The sequence below is a fragment of the Brachyhypopomus gauderio genome, chromosome 2 (genome assembly GCF_052324685.1).
Source record: "Brachyhypopomus gauderio isolate BG-103 chromosome 2, BGAUD_0.2, whole genome shotgun sequence".
In the NCBI taxonomy this organism is placed as follows: domain Eukaryota; kingdom Metazoa; phylum Chordata; class Actinopteri; order Gymnotiformes; family Hypopomidae; genus Brachyhypopomus; species Brachyhypopomus gauderio.
The window spans coordinates 23516787-23536629 of record NC_135212.1 but is presented as its reverse complement, the minus strand read 5'-3'; the positions used below and the strand labels follow the sequence as shown (position 1 = coordinate 23536629).

Genomic DNA, 19843 nt, shown 5'->3' with positions numbered 1-19843 from the left:
AAAAAGAATAGAAAATAGAAATGTACCCATTGTTCTACACACTTCACAGGTAACCATGACACTCAAAATCAGAAGAGCTTCAAAACCTCCCAAGCACACCCTCATCACATAGCTACCTTTCAGTGTACATTTTTTCAGAGTCTAAAACTCTGGTAGAGCTGTTTCCACTCAAGTGATCATTGCTTCATCGCTATGCGTGAAGACTCAGTCATGCATAAAGAATTTACCCGCTCATAGAAGATGTTCTTTAATTTAGCTCTTTGTGCAATAATCAAGCTACTGTTTTCACCTTAATCGTACTCATTGCTATGGTTTTCTGAAGAGTCATAGCATATCTTTCTGACAATGTGGAGAAAGCCCAAGCGTGTGGCAGTAGTGTTACTGTAAGAAATTACTTTCATGTTGTGTCTTGCTGGAAAATATAATATTCTAGTATTACATGAAATAAGGCATAAATAAGCCATTTGCTTCCACATTTGTTCAAGTAAGATTTTTTTTACAAATATTACTCTCGAAGGCGCTGTTTCAGGTCGCTGTTTTTGTCCGGCTTTAGTTCGTCCATAAAAAGGGCATACCTGTTAGACACAGCTCTGTCGTGCTAAGTCAGTGTTTGCTTATGCGCAAGGTACGCAGTTTCCAGCTGCAGAGGTGAAGACGCATAAGAATGTGAGGTATTTTAAAGAGGTCTGCTTGGCAGTGCGGAAGATAAGATATGCATTACTCCCACTGCTGGCACGCCCTGTTGGTTCACGCGCATTTTCACGTCGAAGAAAGTGACTATGAAAACAATCTTGAATTCCGCGGATCACCAGAACTAAATGGTGAGTGAATTCTTATCATAACATATTCCATGAAATCACCAACAAAAAATGAGTCGTGAAAATGTCGGTTGATTTAATGCCACTTAAATACCTTTGAATGGCATTAACCGCCCCCCTCAAAAAAAACAAAAAAAAAAAAAACGAAAAACAAACGTGGCATCTGTACTTGTCTGAAATGAAAGGAATGTTTGTTGTCAGGTCCGTGCTCCCAAACATACCCTCGTTACATGAAGGTGTTTACATCTGGAACGGTTGTTTATCACACGTGCATTTGTGGCAGGGAACGCATGCACGTGCGCCACGTCCCACGTGCCCCCACTATATTGTGAACTGATCCCCTAATCACTCATCCATTCCTCTCTCGTTAAGAGTAAGAATTCGCAAGAATTGTTTTTTTTTTCATTAATTATGTTTTGATTTCTTTGCCCATAGTAACAATACCCATATGATAACATGTGATTCATAATATCCTTCGTATTCCACCATTTAGGCTACATTCCCCGTGGGTTCTAACCCGAGAGATGATGGCGCGTTAGTTCATCGGCAAAACGAATTTTGGTAATCTAACACATTGCTATCGTATTATGTTGTTAATTGCTGAGAATACTTTCTCAGAATTTATGGTTTTCTAGGTCCAATGAACTGTATTAAAACAAGTTCAGATTAGAGGTTGTATGTGTAACAGAACACCAGCTAACAAAAAAAGTTGGCATCAGGGATCTTTTCAAAGAGGTAAAATGTGAGTGTGGGAACAAACAAATGTAGCTCTCTCCAGTGTCTTATAGCTTTCTGCTTTCAAGATGGGCTAATGTTGAGTTTTAATTTGTATTGTTGGTCAAATGCTCATTAATACATCATCTCACACAGTGGATGAGACCGTAACAAAAATCTAACCTCAGAGAAGTGAATCAGCAGGTGTGACATACAACAGATTCCTATAGCAGGTTTAACAGAGGGGAACAGTTGCAAAGCACTAAATACCAATTCAGCTTCACTGTGAAATTTTCAGTGACCAGATGTGTGAGATAAATAGTGTATTTGATGTTTCTTCAAGTATGAATTTCAATCTTCAGTGTAGGACAAATGTTCACAGGCCAGTAAATAGTTTTATACATATTACAAATATCTTTGGGCTATTCAGGTAACACATTCTCTGAAGTTTTGAATGCAGGTGCTGACACCAATGGATGTTAACCTGTAGATGAGAGTGAAAAGATGAGAGTGGGCGTTGAAACAACCCCACCCCCACCCACTGATGTAGGTGAGTGAAATGGTGCAGTTGGTGTAGTTGGAACTAGCCACAGATGTGTGAGAAATGAGTGAACAAAGTCTGAAATATTTTAATCAAACTTTTCAAACAGCCTCAGTCAGAATGCTAAAAGGTTAACAGGTTGAAAAAAAAACAAGGGAGAAAATACTAAAACCAAGCATTGGGCTTAAAACAGGAACTCGTGCAGGTCATTATGGATGTGATGTGGAATGAGAGCATTCAGGTGGATTCCAGGTGGATTCCTGAGGTAGGGTGTGTGTGTGTTTGTGTGTGTGTGTGTGTGTGTGTGAGTGTGAGTAATGCAGTCGGAGCAGTTGGCTGCGTCAGAGAGGGCACCGCATTCTCTGCTCTCCCAAATCTACTCAGCGGGTTACAGGACTCGACCCGCCGGCTCGTCAGCCAATCAGCTGCCTGCTCAGCATTCCTCATGTTTACAGCTTTAAGAAAACAACCCGAAAAAAGAATCCTGTGGCAGAAGTGCCTAACAGGCTGCTTCCCTCTGCCCTTTATGCCATCTTCCATGAGGCAATTACAGGTCAAACACAAAAGCCACTGGAGGCCTCAGTCAGTGAACCTCAGTGTCTGTAGTATGACACCACTAATTAGGCATGTAGACATAGGAATGGAACCTGCAGCCTCATTGTTGTTTAATGGATGGTGGAGAATAGGGAGGAACCTGCACAAATGAAACATTGAAGAAATGAAATGATCAACATAGACATAATCTTACTAACATGAATAAGTAAAACAGTACAATCACATCAATTATGATAAATGGTTGGTCATAGTTCAAAAAATCTGAGGAATGATCTCAGATTCCATGTGCTTGTGTAACTACTGATAACCGAGCTGCAAGATTCCTGGTCCAGTTAGTTCATCCTCTCGTGAAAAGGCGGAATGGTTGCAATGCAGTCCGACAGGTAGGACACTGGACAATGGGCTCGCTGTGGACTAACCCAAATGTGTGCATGGCTCAAAGATGTCAGCAGGCACCCGAGGCATGGGGTGTCAGCCTGTTCATTACAGTGTCTGCTGCAGAAGGAAAAAAAACACACACTGATAGCATCTGAAACAAGATCGTCCGTGTTCTGCTTAAGGTGAGCAGGAGTGAAATATGACTTAGCTACTCATCATGAAGAACGTGCTCAAGTTAGTTCGGCAGTCCTTGTGTTCAGTGTCCTGATGAATCGGAGATCATGAACAGGTTAGCTCAACAGGTTAGGATTATCCGCTCTAGAGATGCTGTGAATGGCAGACGCTGTCAGAAACCTGAATAGCTGGATGCATGGTGACTAGAAACAAATTTTTGTTTTGTTGTGTGTGTATGTGTGTGTTTTCATTTCTAATATAATTTAATTCGGATATCCTCACAAATACAGTCAAACGTGAAAAATTGTAATAGGAAGATTCATTGCAATTCACCACTTTTTCTAAATCCTTATTTTCCTATGTCACTTGTTAAAAAGCACCAGTAATAGCTAATCCCACTAATATGTAAGAGTGTATTCCCTTAAAAGCAAATGACCATGAAAGGGAGGTGTCTCCCTGATGACCACTGTGAAGAGCATTTAGAGGTAGTGGACTCTTATGACGCATTAGGGGTATTAGTGAGTTGGCGAGGCCCCATGTGAAACCCTATTTTAGGATTCACAAGATATTTGAGGACTAGGAAGGCCAAAAAAGGGAGAGAGACTAGATTTAATCTTGTGCCGTTGACATAATGGCGTCACATTTCAATGAAACGCTTATCACCTGTTCGTTAACAAACCTGTTGGTTTATTATATGCTAAATAAATAACAAAATGTGAACAGAAATTATGAATATATATCTTATATCTGAATACAAACGTGAGCTAGTAAAATAGGAAACTTCTATTACAGTATTTATTCAATAACTATGGTTGTGATAGTGGGAATGCTGTTCAACGGATATTGCTTTATCTACTGGGACGGTTGTTGACTACTTGACTACTTAACGGTCTTCTGCCATCTAGTGGACAAAACTGCAATAATTCACAAAGCTTTCCCGTTGCATGGTAGTTTAAGAACTGTAAGCATATATTTCCGAAATATTTAACAACTATTCAATCAGCTACATTCACCTTAATATTTGTGCAGATGGATTTAGTAAACCTTGGTAACTACATAAGACACATTCCACTTTAAGTAGTTACACTACAGCAAAGTTTACTTTATCGACACTAAATCTACATTTAAGTAGGCTACTAAACAAATGTAACGACCCACTTATAATAATAAATCTAAAATGAACACGTATAATTAATCATATAATTAATTACTTCTTTACTGAAGAATCATTTCACAACACCAGTAAAACTGGAAGATGTTCATAGTTTGAGCAGGAATATTTCCACAGTCTGAATGGTTTCATGTCACTACAAACAGAAAGATAAATCAAATGGAAACATTAATTAATTTAACGATTTAATAGGTTTACATCAGCAAACAATAAAATAAAAATTTCATATGGACGTTGTGTGAGGACAAACGGTTTATATATTGCCAAGCAAAAGTGTAGAATCTGGCCATGCAGAGAGCGTAGCAGAGACATCAGCTTTTAAACTGACGAGAGTAAACCTGAGGTGAGTGTACATCTAAAAGTGACCTCTACGTCTATTGGACCACCTATATTACATCAGACGGGGAGAGATTTTCATTACATAAACGAGTCTTTAACTTAACTTTGGAATGGTATTCATAAGACACATGTTTATATTTGTACATTGCTTACCCACAAGAGCCAAGTTAATACAGTTAGAGGAAAAACTCTTTAAACAGAAGGTAGAATTATTGATTGAATAAATGCTTACTACACACAGGGTCTATCATATAACAGGATTTAAATTATGTTATTTGGGGAATAGCCAGACTATTACAGCACTATTTGCTAACCATAGTGAATGAATCATGATCTGTCTTATGCAGAACCACAGTGTAAACAGGCAGGTTGAAAAGTGAGACATTATGGAGTGTGCTGGCTCTGACACTCCAGACATTATGGAGTGTGCTGGCTCTGACACTCCACACATTATGGAGTGTGCTGGCTCTGACACTCCACACATTATGGAGTGTGCTGGCTCTGACACTCCAGGCATTATGGAGTGTGCTGGCTCTGACACTCCAGACATTATGGAGTGTGCTGGCTCTGACACTCCAGGCATTATGGAGTGTGCTGGCTCTGACACTCCACACATTATGGAGTGTGCTGGCTCTGACACTCCACACATTATGGAGTGTGCTGGCTCTGACACTCCACACATTATGGAGTGTGCTGGCTCTGACACTCCACACATTATGGAGTGTGCTGGCTCTGACACTCCACACATTATGGAGTGTGCTGGCTCTGACACTCCACACATTATGGAGTGTGCTGGCTCTGACACTCCACACATTATGGAGTGTGCTGGCTCTGACACTCCAGGCATTATGGAGTGTGCTGGCTCTGACACTCCAGGCATTATGGAGTGTGCTGGCTCTGACACTCCACACATTATGGAGTGTGCTGGCTCTGACACTCCACACATTATGGAGTGTGCTGGCTCTGACACTCCACACATTATGGAGTGTGCTGGCTCTGACACTCCAGGCATTATGGAGTGTGCTGGCTCTGACACTCCACACATTATGGAGTGTGCTGGCTCTGACACTCCACACATTATGGAGTGTGCTGGCTCTGACACTCCACACATTATGGAGTGTGCTGGCTCTGACACTCCAGGCATTATGGAGTGTGCTGGCTCTGACACTCCACACATTATGGAGTGTGCTGGCTCTGACACTCCAGACATTATGGAGTGTGCTGGCTCTGACACTCCACACATTATGGAGTGTGCTGGCTCTGACACTCCACACATTATGGAGTGTGCTGGCTCTGACACTCCACACATTATGGAGTGTGCTGGCTCTGACACTCCAGACATTATGGAGTGTGCTGGCTCTGACACTCCAGGCATTATGGAGTGTGCTGGCTCTGACACTCCACACATTATGGAGTGTGCTGGCTCTGACACTCCAGACATTATGGAGTGTGCTGGCTCTGACACTCCAGACATTATGGAGTGTGCTGGCTCTGACACTCCAGGCATTATGGAGTGTGCTGGCTCTGACACTCCACACATTATGGAGTGTGCTGGCTCTGACACTCCACACATTATGGAGTGTGCTGGCTCTGACACTCCAGGCATTATGGAGTGTGCTGGCTCTGACACTCCAGACATTATGGAGTGTGCTGGCTCTGACACTCCACACATTATGGAGTGTGCTGGCTCTGACACTCCACACATTATGGAGTGTGCTGGCTCTGACACTCCACACATTATGGAGTGTGCTGGCTCTGACACTCCAGGCATTATGGAGTGTGCTGGCTCTGACACTCCACACATTATGGAGTGTGCTGGCTCTGACACTCCAGACATTATGGAGTGTGCTGGCTCTGACACTCCACACATTATGGAGTGTGCTGGCTCTGACACTCCAGACATTATGGAGTGTGCTGGCTCTGACACTCCACACATTATGGAGTGTGCTGGCTCTGACACTCCAGACATTATGGAGTGTGCTGGCTCTGACACTCCAGGCATTATGGAGTGTGCTGGCTCTGACACTCCACACATTATGGAGTGTGCTGGCTCTGACACTCCAGACATTATGGAGTGTGCTGGCTCTGACACTCCAGACATTATGGAGTGTGCTGGCTCTGACACTCCAGGCATTATGGAGTGTGCTGGCTCTGACACTCCACACATTATGGAGTGTGCTGGCTCTGACACTCCAGGCATTATGGAGTGTGCTGGCTCTGACACTCCACACATTATGGAGTGTGCTGGCTCTGACACTCCACACATTATGGAGTGTGCTGGCTCTGACACTCCACACATTATGGAGTGTGCTGGCTCTGACACTCCAGACATTATGGAGTGTGCTGGCTCTGACACTCCAGGCATTATGGAGTGTGCTGGCTCTGACACTCCACACATTATGGAGTGTGCTGGCTCTGACACTCCACACATTATGGAGTGTGCTGGCTCTGACACTCCAGACATTATGGAGTGTGCTGGCTCTGACACTCCAGGCATTATGGAGTGTGCTGGCTCTGACACTCCAGGCATTATGGAGTGTGCTGGCTCTGACACTCCACACATTATGGAGTGTGCTGGCTCTGACACTCCACACATTATGGAGTGTGCTGGCTCTGACACTCCACACATTATGGAGTGTGCTGGCTCTGACACTCCACACATTTGCTTACATTCGTATTGCAGGGTTGCAGTGTACACACTGACTTGTGATTATAAACTTCAGTGACTTTGTTAATGTGGACGTTGATAGAGAGGTTGGAAAGACTGTATATAAGTGCTCTTGCATGCACACGCACACACACACACACACACACACACACACACACACACACACACACACACACACACACACACACTATCATATATATTCCATACATAGGGAGCATGTCATTATGGATTACTGTCTTGAGCTGGGAATGAAAATGAACTCTGGGAATTTGTGTGAGTGGACTGGTTACTGGAGCGTTGGTCTAGAACTAGTGTGTGTGTGGACTGGTAACTGGAGCGTTGGTCTAGAACTAGTGTGTGTGTGGACTGGTAACTGGAGCGTTGGTCTAGAACTAATGTGTGAGTGGACTGGTTACTGGAGCGTTGGTCTAGAACTAGTGTGTGAGTGGACTGGTTACTGGAGCGTTGGTCTAGAACTAGTGTGTGTGTGGACTGGTAACTGGAGCGTTGGTCTAGAACTAGTGTGTGAGTGGACTGGTTACTGGAGTGTTTGTCTAGAACTAGTGTGTGAGTGGACTGGTTACTGGAGCGTTGGTCTAGAACTAGTGTGTGAATAGACTTGTTACTGGAGTGTTGGTCTAGAAGTAGTGTGTGAGTGGACTGGTAACTGGAGCGTTGCTCTAGAAGTAGTGTGTGAGTGGACTGGTTACTGGAGCGTTGGTCTAGAACTAGTGTGTGAGTGGACTGGTTACTGGAGCGATGGTCTACAGTAGAACTAGTATGTGAGGTGTCAGTCACCTGGTCTTCGCTGGGTGCAGAGTTCCAACAGGACCCAGAGCACAGGTGAGAGAGAGACTTGGGAAGAGGTGGGGGAGAGAGACACAGGGGGGAGGGGAGAGAAAGAAAGAGAGAAGAGGGGAAAGTCTGTGATATAAAGGGATGTGTTTGTTGCTGTTGATAACTGGGAGCACGAATAGAGTGTGAATGGTTAATTTAACTGCAGTAGACTGAATAATAATTATTTTTTTGCTATTGGTTTAAGAGAGAGAGAGAGAGAGAGAGAGAGAGAGAGAGAGAGAGAGAGGGGAGAACCAGTATCTTTTTTCACTTTTGCAAATGTACCACAGTAACTGCAATAACTCAGACATACAGAAAAGTGCCATTGGCTGAATGGAGAGGTCAAGGCTGGGTGTTGCTATGAGACACATCTCCCCACTGCTACACAAAGTCTCAGAGAGCTGGCACAGAAGCACAGTCATGTGGTCACCATCATTCAACCTGTCCAGCAGGTAGCTGCCACAATAACACAAATGTGATCACATTACTTTGAAGCTGATCATCGTAGAAACCAATGACTAAGGAATTCAGTGATCTGACACATCTGACTGAGACTATAAAGGGTGTAAGACATAGGTGCGGTAATGGAGGTGTTGGTGTACAGAGTGACAGAGGGGTTTGTTAGCCTTGTAAATCCTGTAAAGCGCTTTGTGACAACATATGTTGTGAAAAGCGCTATACAAATATATTTGATTTGATTTGGTGTAGATGTTGGTGTATGGAGTGGTGGTGGGGTTGGTATATGGGTTGGTGTAGGTGTTGGTGTATGGAGTGGTGGTGGGGTTGGTATATGGGTTGGTGTAGGTGTTGGTGTATGGAGTGGTGGTGGGGTTGGTATATGAGTTGGTGTAGGTGTTGGTGTATGGAGTGGTGGTGGGGTTGGTATATGAGTTGGTGTAGGTGTTGGTGTATGGAGTGGTGGTGGGGTTGGTATATGGGTTGGTGTAGGTGTTGGTGTATGGAGTGGTGGTGGGGTTGGTATATGAGTTGGTGTAGGTGTTGGTGTATGGAGTGGTGGTGGGGTTGGTATATGGGTTGGTGTAGGTGTTGGTGTATGGAGTGGTGGTGGGGTTGGTATATGAGTTGGTGTAGGTGTTGGTGTATGGAGTGGTGGTGGGGTTGGTATATGGGTTGGTGTAGGTGTTGGTGTATGGAGTGGTGGTGGGGTTGGTATATGGGTTGGTGTAGATGTTGGTGTATGGAGTGGTGGTGGGGTTGGTATATGGGTTGGTGTAGGTGTTGGTGTATGGAGTGGTGGTGGGGTTGGTATATGAGTTGGTGTAGATGTTGGTGTATGGAGTGGTGGTGGGGTTGGTATATGAGTTGGTGTAGGTGTTGGTGTATGGAGTGGTGGTGGGGTTGGTATATGAGTTGGTGTAGGTGTTGGTGTATGGAGTGGTGGTGGGGTTGGTATATGGGTTGGTGTAGGTGTTGGTGTATGGAGTGGTGGTGGGGTTGGTATATGAGTTGGTGTAGGTGTTGGTGTATGGAGTGGTGGTGGGGTTGGTATATGGGTTGGTGTAGATGTTGGTGTATGGAGTGGTGGTGGGGTTGGTATATGAGTTGGTGTAGGTGTTGGTGTATGGAGTGGTGGTGGGGTTGGTATATGGGTTGGTGTAGGGGTTTTCATGGAGGGTTTGGTATAAGAGTTGATGGAGATGTTGGTGTAGGTGTTGGTGTAGGAGTAGTGGAGGGTTTGGTAAGAGTTGATGGAGATGTTGGTGTAGGTGTTGGTGTAGGGAGTAGTGGAGGGATTGGTATAAGAGTTGATGGAGATGTTGGTGTAGGTGTTGGTGTAGGGAGTAGTGGAGGGTTTGGTAAGAGTTGATGGATGGGTTGGTGTAGTAAGTATAAGGTTGCACAGCAAAGCTGGCTAAGCATCTCTCAGGCAGCACAGGTGTTGGGCAGCAAGCTGAACCTGAACAGCAGTGTCTTCAATCTGATCATCAGCCATGGTGGGATAAACAGGGTAGCGATGTCACTGGAGAGTGGGGAATGATGGAGATGACTGGACCCATGCTCATTATAAAAGCCTTTGAAGTAGATCAAAAAAGCTACCATGTGTATTTGGCATATCCTGTCTGGGCTATGTAATCAACTATGGAATGTGCTCCACATGCAATAATGTGTTATTCCAAGTGTTATAGCAAAACTCTGATAATAAAGCAAAACCCTGAGCAGCATATTAAATGTGAGTTTGCATTCACATTCTGAGGAGTGTGACTAGGAAAATGAGTTATGAATCATTTCTGACTGCAGGACTTCACCCTGCACAAGGCTGTCAGTCTCCACTCACCAGCCAGCCAAGGCCTGTGGGTGAGATGCGGTGATTATCGCCTCCACGATGTTCTCTTTCACTGAAAGATGCCCCAAGATGTTCACCTTGGCTCTGACGTACGCCTGCAGAGCCAGCAAGGTGAGATCTCTGTGTCATCATTTGATGACTGAGCTTTACTCCATGGGCTGGGTTTACCCCAGTGAACACCTGAATGACACATCTAGAGGAACCCGAGCATGATGAAGTGACTGTGACACCTGGTTTTCAGAAAACCACAGACACAGTAATTTTCCTCAATTTTTTCTCTCCAATATTTCAAGGCTAAGTTTACAGTGGTCTTAGTGAGCCCATATATACTCAGCTGGGAATCAAGGCTAGGTTTAAAGGACGTTATCAGTCTCACGGCATTCCAGGCCAAGGCTGTGTGTGTGTGTGTGTGTGTGTGTGTGTGTGTGTGTGTGTGTGTGTGTGTGTGTGTGTGTGTGTGTGTGTGTGTGTGTGTGTGTGTGTGTGTGTGTGTGTGTGTGTGTGTGTGTGTTTGTGTGTGTTTGTGTGGGGAGGGGGGGTGGTGTCTCAGAGATGTTGATCTGTTCCATTCTCAGGCAGCTCTGCTGACAAGATGCTTGGCTGAGGACTTTCGTAAAGACAGCATTCTTGTCATGGAAATACTCCCAGACTGGGTCAAAGTGACATGGGCGGTGAACGTGTGAGCAACCTCACAAGCTGAGCAAGATGGTGCTATTTCCATATTGGTGTGAATAGCACATTTTTATCCTGTGGCTTTTTGCTTGCAACAAACCCAATGCATTATGAAGACAAGGCCCAAACACATTCCTACAATTTGTGAAAATGTGTAAAAAAAATGTTCTTGCACCTGAAGGAGCCAGTTGAGAGTGTGAACGGCGTACTCAGAGTAATCTCCCTAAGTGAGAATCACAGTGGGACCCTGCTGCACTGGGAAGGCAACAGCATCCTGTGGTGATGCTTGGTCATCTCAGCAAAGGCGTTTCCAAAACAGTTGGCAATGCTCATCTTTAGAAAGACCACTGTCCTAACACACTGACCATGTCTACATGATGTGCCATAAATGTTGTAAATAAGTAACCTACATAAACACAACTCAATGTTATTTTTAAGCATTGCCTACGTCTGGCGTACAGTCAGTTACAGATGAAAGGAAGGTCAGATACTGAGGGGTGTTCACTGGATGGCCGTGGAGGCGTGGCCTGCTGAGGAACTTCCTGTTTCCTGAGAACAGTTGCATAACAAAAGTCAGTTTGTTTCCCCTTTTACTGTCACTGTTTAGATGGTCTTAGAAGGCAAACCACCAGGGAGAATGTAAGGAAGGTTGAATGGAACAAAAAATGAGAAGGTGAACAAGGGGGCATCCCCTTCTCATACACTGGTGGTACTGGTACCGAAACCAAATTATGAGGCAGCATAGAGGTAGCCAATAGGAGAACTAGCTGGATGTGCGCCAGGCTTGTAAGAGTTGCTGTTTCCTTCACAATAAAAGAAATGTAAAAACTAAATCCAAACTGACTGCTGTCAAATCACTGTCCAGGGATTCTTTGTGATATGTTAAGCAAAGTGCTAACACAAATGATGAATATGCATTTTACAGTGTTGTTAGGTTAATGCTGGTTTTGTAGTGGTATCACACAAGACTTTATAGTGAGTCGAAATAAACAGTGTTCAGAATAAACGGCGTCGGAAATTCTATTGGAAATATACGCCCTCTTGTGGACAAATGTGTAACAGCAATTATCGTTTCTCGTAATTAGGGTTCCATACAGAACAGGGCTGAGCCGAATCAGTGTGGCCCTCAGAGACATATGTTATTTCTTTGCGGTTCTTCGGCATTCTTACTTATGCCCAGGAAACAGATTATGTGTGAAATATTAGCACTACGTGAATCCAAGAAGCCTTTGAAGAAATGTTCCCTATCAAGTTTGTAAACAAACCTTTGTGAACCGCATTTACATAAATTACACAAAAAAGAAGAGAATTTACTATAGACAACTGAAAAAACGTGTACTCCAAATATAAACACTCGCCAGTCGCTACCTCGGCAACACTGTAATGTTTAGAATCTCTAAATTAACCATTAATGATTTTACAAATAAACCCTGAACACAGCCTTAATTGTTTGAAGATTAACAGAATTTTTATTAACTGTTATCAATCGCATGATAAGATGACCACTTAACATGATAACAAGACAAACCGCCGACTACCGTATTCCCGTTCACATGGCAGACAAGTAAAGTCTGTGTCAGGAACTTCACTGTTTTGATGGCAAATACTAATTAACACTGACTGCTGACTTTTAATTACACTAGTGTCCCTCCCGCTCGGTCTGCGGACAGGGAAGTGTCCATTCTGCGTGTGCTGGGCTATTCGTCTCAGAGGAGGTGGGGACGGACACCCGTTTTGTGATGTATTGCGTAAAAATTGGACTTAAACTTCTCGCTCACGTTTTCCACCCCGTCCTAAACGGCTTTTTGGATCTTTTATTTTTTTCGTGACGCCAGGGTCGTCTTTTTCCTCACCGAATTCATTGAGGTAGGGTTTGCGATTTTGCAACGGGTTGCTGTTCTGTTTTTTTTGTGTTAATCTTTAAAAGTGGTAACTTTTTGCGAAAGCTCTTATTGTGTTTTAGTTCATGAGTCAAAGGATGTTCGAGTCGAATCGGCCTCGATCCGTCCGTTTAGTGTGGACCACAAAACAGTTGTACGATAATTAATAATAGTTAATTATTAGTTTTCTAGTAGAAATAACATTGCGCTAGTCTCGGATATTCGTGATATTAGTGAACTGGCTCCTGCCCACCAGATTAATACGGTTCCGTATAGCCTACCTGAGACTCTCCTGCCCACCAGATCAATACGGTTCCGTATAGCCTACCTGAGACCTGCCGACTCGCCGTGGCGTGGATCATTTCACGGGTGTGTAGGTCGAGGCGAGCGGGACGTGCGGGTTCAGTGTCCTGCATCTCAGTGAGCGTATTCACATGACAGTCATGGCTATTAGGAGGGACAGTGATGGTCTAAATTATGCCACATCTTGCTATAGGTACTGTCTCTGTCGACGGTTTTGAGTGAGGGAGTCGATGTCTGATGCCCGAATCATTAGGAGTCTGAACGATGGACTCCAAGCTGAGATGTGACACCCGCTTATCAGCAGCACGGAGGTCAACGTGTAATCCAGAAGACAAGGGCCCCAGTCCTGATTCAGATTTTCAAGTGTTATTGATCTTTGTATAGTTTCGAGAATGTATGCAGGGAGAGCAGAGGTTATTTTGTTTGCCCTTTGGTGGTCAAAGGGCTAGTGACCTCAGGAAGCATTCCCAGTATTAAAAACGGGAGGTTAAGTCCATTAATACTGCCTCACTGCCTCCGCACTTTGAGATGTGGAGACAGGCTGATGACTAGTTACTGAGATTTGAAAAAACAAAACAAACAAACCTGATGTCACTGAATATCACCAGAGTGATATTGAATGACAAAAAGAGTGAGTGAGAAGAGTGCATTTAGTGTAACAATCACCCTGCATTCCCAAGCCACTGTCGTTACATTTTATAGTCAGTGGCTTGTATTCTTATTCATTACTGTGTAAATCTAAAAAATATATAATATCTTTTTTGAGTGAGTCCCTTACAGTCTATCAAGAATGTACACACTCACAGCTAACTGTCTGATGTTTATTGAGGATATGGTTAGGCTTAGCATAATGTCTAGATTTATCATTGTTTAGCTACAGTATCACACAAGTCAGTGGAAATACCCCACAAGTATAGTAGTACAAATTAATACTTGTGTGTGTGTGTGTGTGTGTGTGTGTGTGTGTGTGTGTGTGTGTGTGTGTGTGTGTGTGTGTGTGTGTGTGTGAGTTTCACTCAAAGAGATAAGAAAGACTAAGAGCACAAAAGTCTCCACAGTAAACACCACGCTCCCACATGCTGTTTCAGTGCTGCCTTTTCATTCAGATATTTACCTTCTCAACATCTCCCACTGAACGGCCACCTGCAATGTGTGTGTACAACCCCCGATCTGCCATTATGAAACTCAGGCCTGTGGAATGAATTGTCATTTTTGCAATAAAATAATATTTGTGAAGAGGTGAATTGCTCAGAGATTGCTGATGAAGCAACCAGCATGACTGGTCTTCAATCTCCCCAAGTTCTCACATGTGACTCCCCAAGTTCTCACATGTGACTCCTCTGCTACGCTCTCTTCACTGGCTTCCAATAGCGGCACGCATCAGATCTAAAACGTTGATGCTTGCTTACAAATCCAAAAATGGACTGGCCCCTCCCTACATGATGTCCATGGTCAAAAGCCGATCCGTACAGCGAACACTCAGAACCTCAAGCTTGGCTCGACTCGAAACTCCATGCTTAAAGTCTCATGGAAGTCAAAGCTCCAGACTATTTTCCGTCCTGGCTCAAAGATGGTGGAACGATCTTCCATTAGCTGCTAGGACTGCAGAGTCTATTGCTATCTTCAAGCATAGACTGAAGACTCACCTGTTTGTTGAGTTCTTACCAGAGCACTAACTCGGCTGATACCACTTGCCATTGTTCTTAAATTGTATGTCTGTCTATAGTTATTTGTGCTTCTTGGCAAACATCTAACTCGCAAAACACTAGGTAATGATACTGACTCCTGTAGTTTAGTAGTAGTCTGACTCAATGGTATCTTGAATTCTGGCCTATCTATACTATTTCCTAGGATGAATTCTGTGATCGGATGCAAAGCACTTTGTAAGTCGCTCTGGATAAGAGCGTCTGCTAAATGCCGTAAATGTAAATGTAAGCATATAGGCTCTGTGAAGTGAGGCAGGATATTTCAAGACACAATTTTAAACTTAAGGTATTTTGTAGCAGGATTTTGGCTCTGTGATGTTTTATTCACCTTTCTTACACACACAAACGGACAAAAATGTCCTCTTGATGTCTTCTGTTACAAATGTCCTTGGTGTGACTATTCAGTATGTGAAAATCACCTTCTCCATGACATCAGTTAATTTTTATAACTCAGCTCTCCAGTAGACCAGCTCCACTCTGACCTCTGACCACAATGTGGTTCACACCAGCCAATGATTTACTCCCTTGTCACAGCCAAAAGGGGTCCAGGCGTCAGAGTTTACGTATGGCTGAAATTGGCTCGCTTTGTGTCCAGCTCTGTGACCCTATGATCTCTTACTCTTGCTCTAGCTGTCAGTCTCACACTGCTTCTGTTCGACAGGCCTGTTAACTTTCTCTTTCTGCTGATGTTCCTTTATTTTTTGCCATATCTATTTCCGACTTACAAATACATGCACACACATACACGTGTGCCCATACACACGTACACATTACCAGTTAAAAGGGAAGCTGGCTGTTCGGGCCACTGGCATGTGATAGCTGGCTGTCATTGGTGGAGGAAGAAGAGGGAAGGCGTGTCATTGGTCCAGATGTGCGGGGTGAGGAGGGAGGTGCTGCAGCCTCTTCCTGTTTGATAAAGTGCCAAAGCAACAGAGCCAGGGGAGCAGATTGTTACGAAATAAGTGCTTAGAAGTGCGTGTGCCTGTGCCTGTGCTTGTGTGTGTGTGTGTGTGTGTGTGTGTGTGTGTGTGTGTGTGTGTGTGTGTGTGTGTGTGTGTGTGTGTGTGTGTGTGTGTGTGTGTGTGTGCGTGTGCGTGTTCATGTGTGTGTGTGTGTATGTGTGTGTGTATGTATGTGTGTGGGTGTGCGAGTGTATATGCACATGTGGATATGTGTGTTATTATTGTTATCATTTTTGTCATTTGTTTATTCAGAAATGACTGGATATAAAAGCATAGTGCAGCTCTTAGATGTTTCCTACTATCTGTCTGGGAACAGCTGCAAAGGGCCCAGAAGGCTGGACCAAGGCCCTTGAAGGCTGGACCAAGGGCCCCATAAGCTGGAGCAAGGGCCCTGTAGATTGGACTGAAGGCCCTGTAGGCTGGAGCAAGGCCCTGTAGGCTAGACAGAGGTTCCAGTATATGTCTCAAAAGAGGATTGTGGCAACAGATCTATGTCATCTGCCCTTTTATAGTTGCAAACATATTTTCTTCAGATTATGTTTCATTTTACTCTGCTGATTTGATATTGTAGTATCTCAACCTACTGTTTCAACTCATTTAAGGTAAGAAAATACTTGGCCATGCCTTGACTCAGTATGATGACATCATAAATCAGGTTCTCTGGGGGTATTCAAATACCATGCGAGCCCGAGTCACCGTGCTGTTTCACAATGAATGTTTATGGGTCATTCATTATTGTCTTATGAACTTAATGGAAAGCCCACTGAATTAAGCAAAGCTGGCAGAGGATTGAGGGTGGAGAACAGTGATACACACCGTGCACAATGACAGGAAACATGTGGTCTGATTTCCCCTGCTTTGATATGGACTTAAATGTCTATGTAGGCTTGACACTTCCTGAGAAAAAGGCATTGTGGATAGATACTCAAACTGTAGATCTGTTCCTCTGAAATGATGGTGTTCCCTGTTCTGTCCTGAGTTTCAGTGGAATGTTCAGAACTGTGAAATGTTGGTTTAATGTGTGATGTGCAAATGTTTGGTGTGACTTGTAGCTGATAATGTGCAATCGCTGTTAGTTAATCTTTACTACTACTCTTAATAACAATGACTTATTACTAATATGTAAACCAAGGTCTTTGTGTGGTGCATTAGCAGGTTTTATTAGGTGAATATGGGTGTGTGTGAAAGCATATGTGTTTGTCGGAGCGGATGAGTGTGTGTATGTGCGAGAGTGTATGTGAACGGTTTATCTGGGCTCAACATGTGTGTTTGTAAAATGACTGAAACACATATACCAGTTGAGAATATTATAGACCCTCTTACAATCTGAGTTTGTCTCACCAGCTCTGTAAGCACGTTTGTTGACACAGGCAGAAGGCTGTTACATCTTATGTGCCTTTCTTCTGTGCCTCGCTGTTGGGGGTTCTCAGGCTGTGAGGGTGGTCGTGTACTGAGTAGGATGGCGTTGGAACAGAGCATGGTGAAAGGGAAGCAGTATTGCCCTGTATGTACACACACACGCACAGAAGGCCTGATACCGTGCTCTTCTCTGATCTGGGATCAGATTTTAAGAAATATTTTACATTTTTTGTGTCTGATAATATTTTGCGTTGTTTTGGCAAATTGCTTAGAGAGAGGCAGTCAGTATTTATATTTCAGCTAAGTACAGTGAGTGTTGCTCAGGTTAAATCTCTTCATCTGGTTTTTGTGTGTGTGTGTGTGTGTGTGTGTGTGTGTGTGTGTGTGTGTGTGTGTGTGTGTGTGTGTGTGTGTGTGTGTGTGTGTGTGGCTGGCTGTGTGTGTAAGAGAATGTATTGACACTAACTTGTGGCTCAAGCTACAATCATCTGGTTTAAGTACTCTGCTTTCTTTTGTGTTCATGTGTGTACATGCAGCTGTGTGTGTTTGTGTCTGTCCATGGTTCTGTTCACTAGCAACCTCACTGGTGCCCTCTGAACTTTGGAGATGCACTGTCTGACCTGCTGCCATCATGGCACCATAGCAACAACACCTAGATATAAAACAGAGTGATGTATGTATGTTTAAGCATGGGTGGGTGTGTTTATGTGGGTCATTCTGACATTTCACATTATATGCTGTAGGTTTTTACAATGTCTTTTCACTGAAGTCTCATTTCATTGAAACTGCATTTTACTGAGGTTCTTTGATGTGTGTGTGCATCTTTGCGAACCACACCTCCATTTACAGTGACACATGTAACTGGTTTTCCAGGAATGTCGTGGATACTTTTTTCATGGAGTCATAAAGCCACCAATAAATAGTTGAACCAACTCAGCTACACAAAGACCTGATTCAACATGTTTCACAAAGTGTCCACTGGAGGGCACTCTTGGGTTACTATTGCTTTTGTCTGAGTCAGTTCTCTGCAGGCCAGTTTTTGTCCTCTTGTCTTAGACTACAGCAATATGAGTTACATTTAACATTGACCACTTACTTATGTACACACGACAGGACTGATATTAAGCTCTTGATGGCCACCCGGAGCCTCATATTTGTTTCACATTTCTCTCACTTTTGTGTGTGTGTGTGTGTGTGTGTGTGTGTGTGTGTGTGTGTGTGTGTGTGTGTGTGTGTGTGTGTGTGTGTGTGTGTGTGTGTGTGTGTGTGTGTGCATACTGCATACTGTCTGTGCATACTGTATGTGTGTGCGGGTGGCGGGAGGGAAATACATTGAAAATCCAAATGGAAACTATTGGTGAGATAAAGCAGACAGTAATGGAGAGTGCGGAAGAAAAGGAGGAACTGCACTGTGGAACAAGAGAGATAACATTCAGTATCTATATGACACAAAACCTCTCTGTTCTATTTAAGCACATACTAATGCTAATAGATATATATATTTATTATATTTATTTATTATATTTATATATATATTTATATAGGTATTTATTATTAAATAACTATTCTTCATCGTGTATTATATTTTACCATTTTATAAATAATTTATAAACAACACAAATTCAAGGACTGAAGTCCTTGAGTTCACATAGCGCAACACCCAGCACATCGAATGCCAAAGAGAAGGCCATTTGGATTTACCCAGGTCCCCCGTGAAGTCAACAGACCCGTTCGGAGATTCATTCCAGTCTTGGATTCTGTGTACGTCCAGTGGAGGATCATCACCTCCTCTCTCTCCACTGGACTTCATCAGGGTGTGTTGCACCAGCTGCTCCACCAGCTTTACCTGGGTTACCTCCATTCCCAGGTCAGGGGAGGGGCCAGATGGGTCAGGGAGGAGCCAGAGGAGGGAGGAGGGGCCAGAGGGAGGGGCCAGGGGGTCGGTAGGGGGTTTGGGGGGGTGGTATGGGAGTGAGGGGGGGTTGCGACTGTAACCACTGAACTTAATGAGCTTCCCCAGTCCAGGGGCCAAGCAGGAAGCACGGAGCTGCACCTCACAACCAGGAAGCCAGAGCAGGGAAATAAACAAAGCAAAAGCCTCTTTGTATAGCCGTCCTTGTTTACTGCCTGATGTGCTGTTGGGGGCTGTTCTCAGGCTGTGAGGGTGGTCATGTACTGGGTAGGATGGCTTTGCAACAGGGTTTGTGAACATAGTGAAAGGGAAGCAGTATCGCCTTGTCTGTCCACACACAGGCACAGAAGGCCTGATATCGAAATCTTCTCTCATCTAAAATCTGATCAGATTTTAAGGAACTTTTAAACATTTTTGTGTGTTTTTACCTCTCAGTTTCATTTCTGTTTATCTCCCTGTATCTGTCGCATTCTTTCTGAATGAATGGACACTTGGGACAGAAATGCTCACGATGTCGTCATGGGCAGTGTGAGATTTGTGAGTGTGCAT

At 43.8% G+C, this 19843-nt stretch overlaps 1 protein-coding gene and 2 long non-coding RNA genes across 4 annotated transcripts in view; 2 read left to right on the top strand and 1 right to left on the bottom strand.

Moving 5' to 3' along the window:
* Positions 1-614: 614 nt before the first annotated feature.
* LOC143493424 (uncharacterized) lies at positions 615-11970 on the top strand. Of its 2 annotated transcripts, none has more exons than XR_013125414.1 (5): positions 615-821; positions 1312-1379; positions 1993-2082; positions 10455-10611; positions 11076-11970. It is a non-coding gene; the product is annotated as an uncharacterized LOC143493424 (long non-coding RNA). The 2 variants fall into 2 exon arrangements; XR_013125415.1 differs by having other exon boundaries at positions 1981-2082.
* Positions 2150-13653, bottom strand: LOC143493436 (uncharacterized). The gene is made up of 3 exons (XR_013125418.1): positions 13381-13653; positions 3048-3123; positions 2150-2767 (listed from the first exon to the last, which is right to left on the bottom strand). It is a non-coding gene; the product is annotated as an uncharacterized LOC143493436 (long non-coding RNA).
* ripor1 (RHO family interacting cell polarization regulator 1) overlaps positions 12849-19843 on the top strand; it is a 51636-nt gene continuing 44641 nt past the window's right edge. Inside the window, exon 1 of the mRNA XM_076991782.1 lies at positions 12849-13038. The gene's annotated coding sequence lies outside the window, so the exon portion shown is untranslated. The remainder of the gene's footprint in view (positions 13039-19843) is intronic.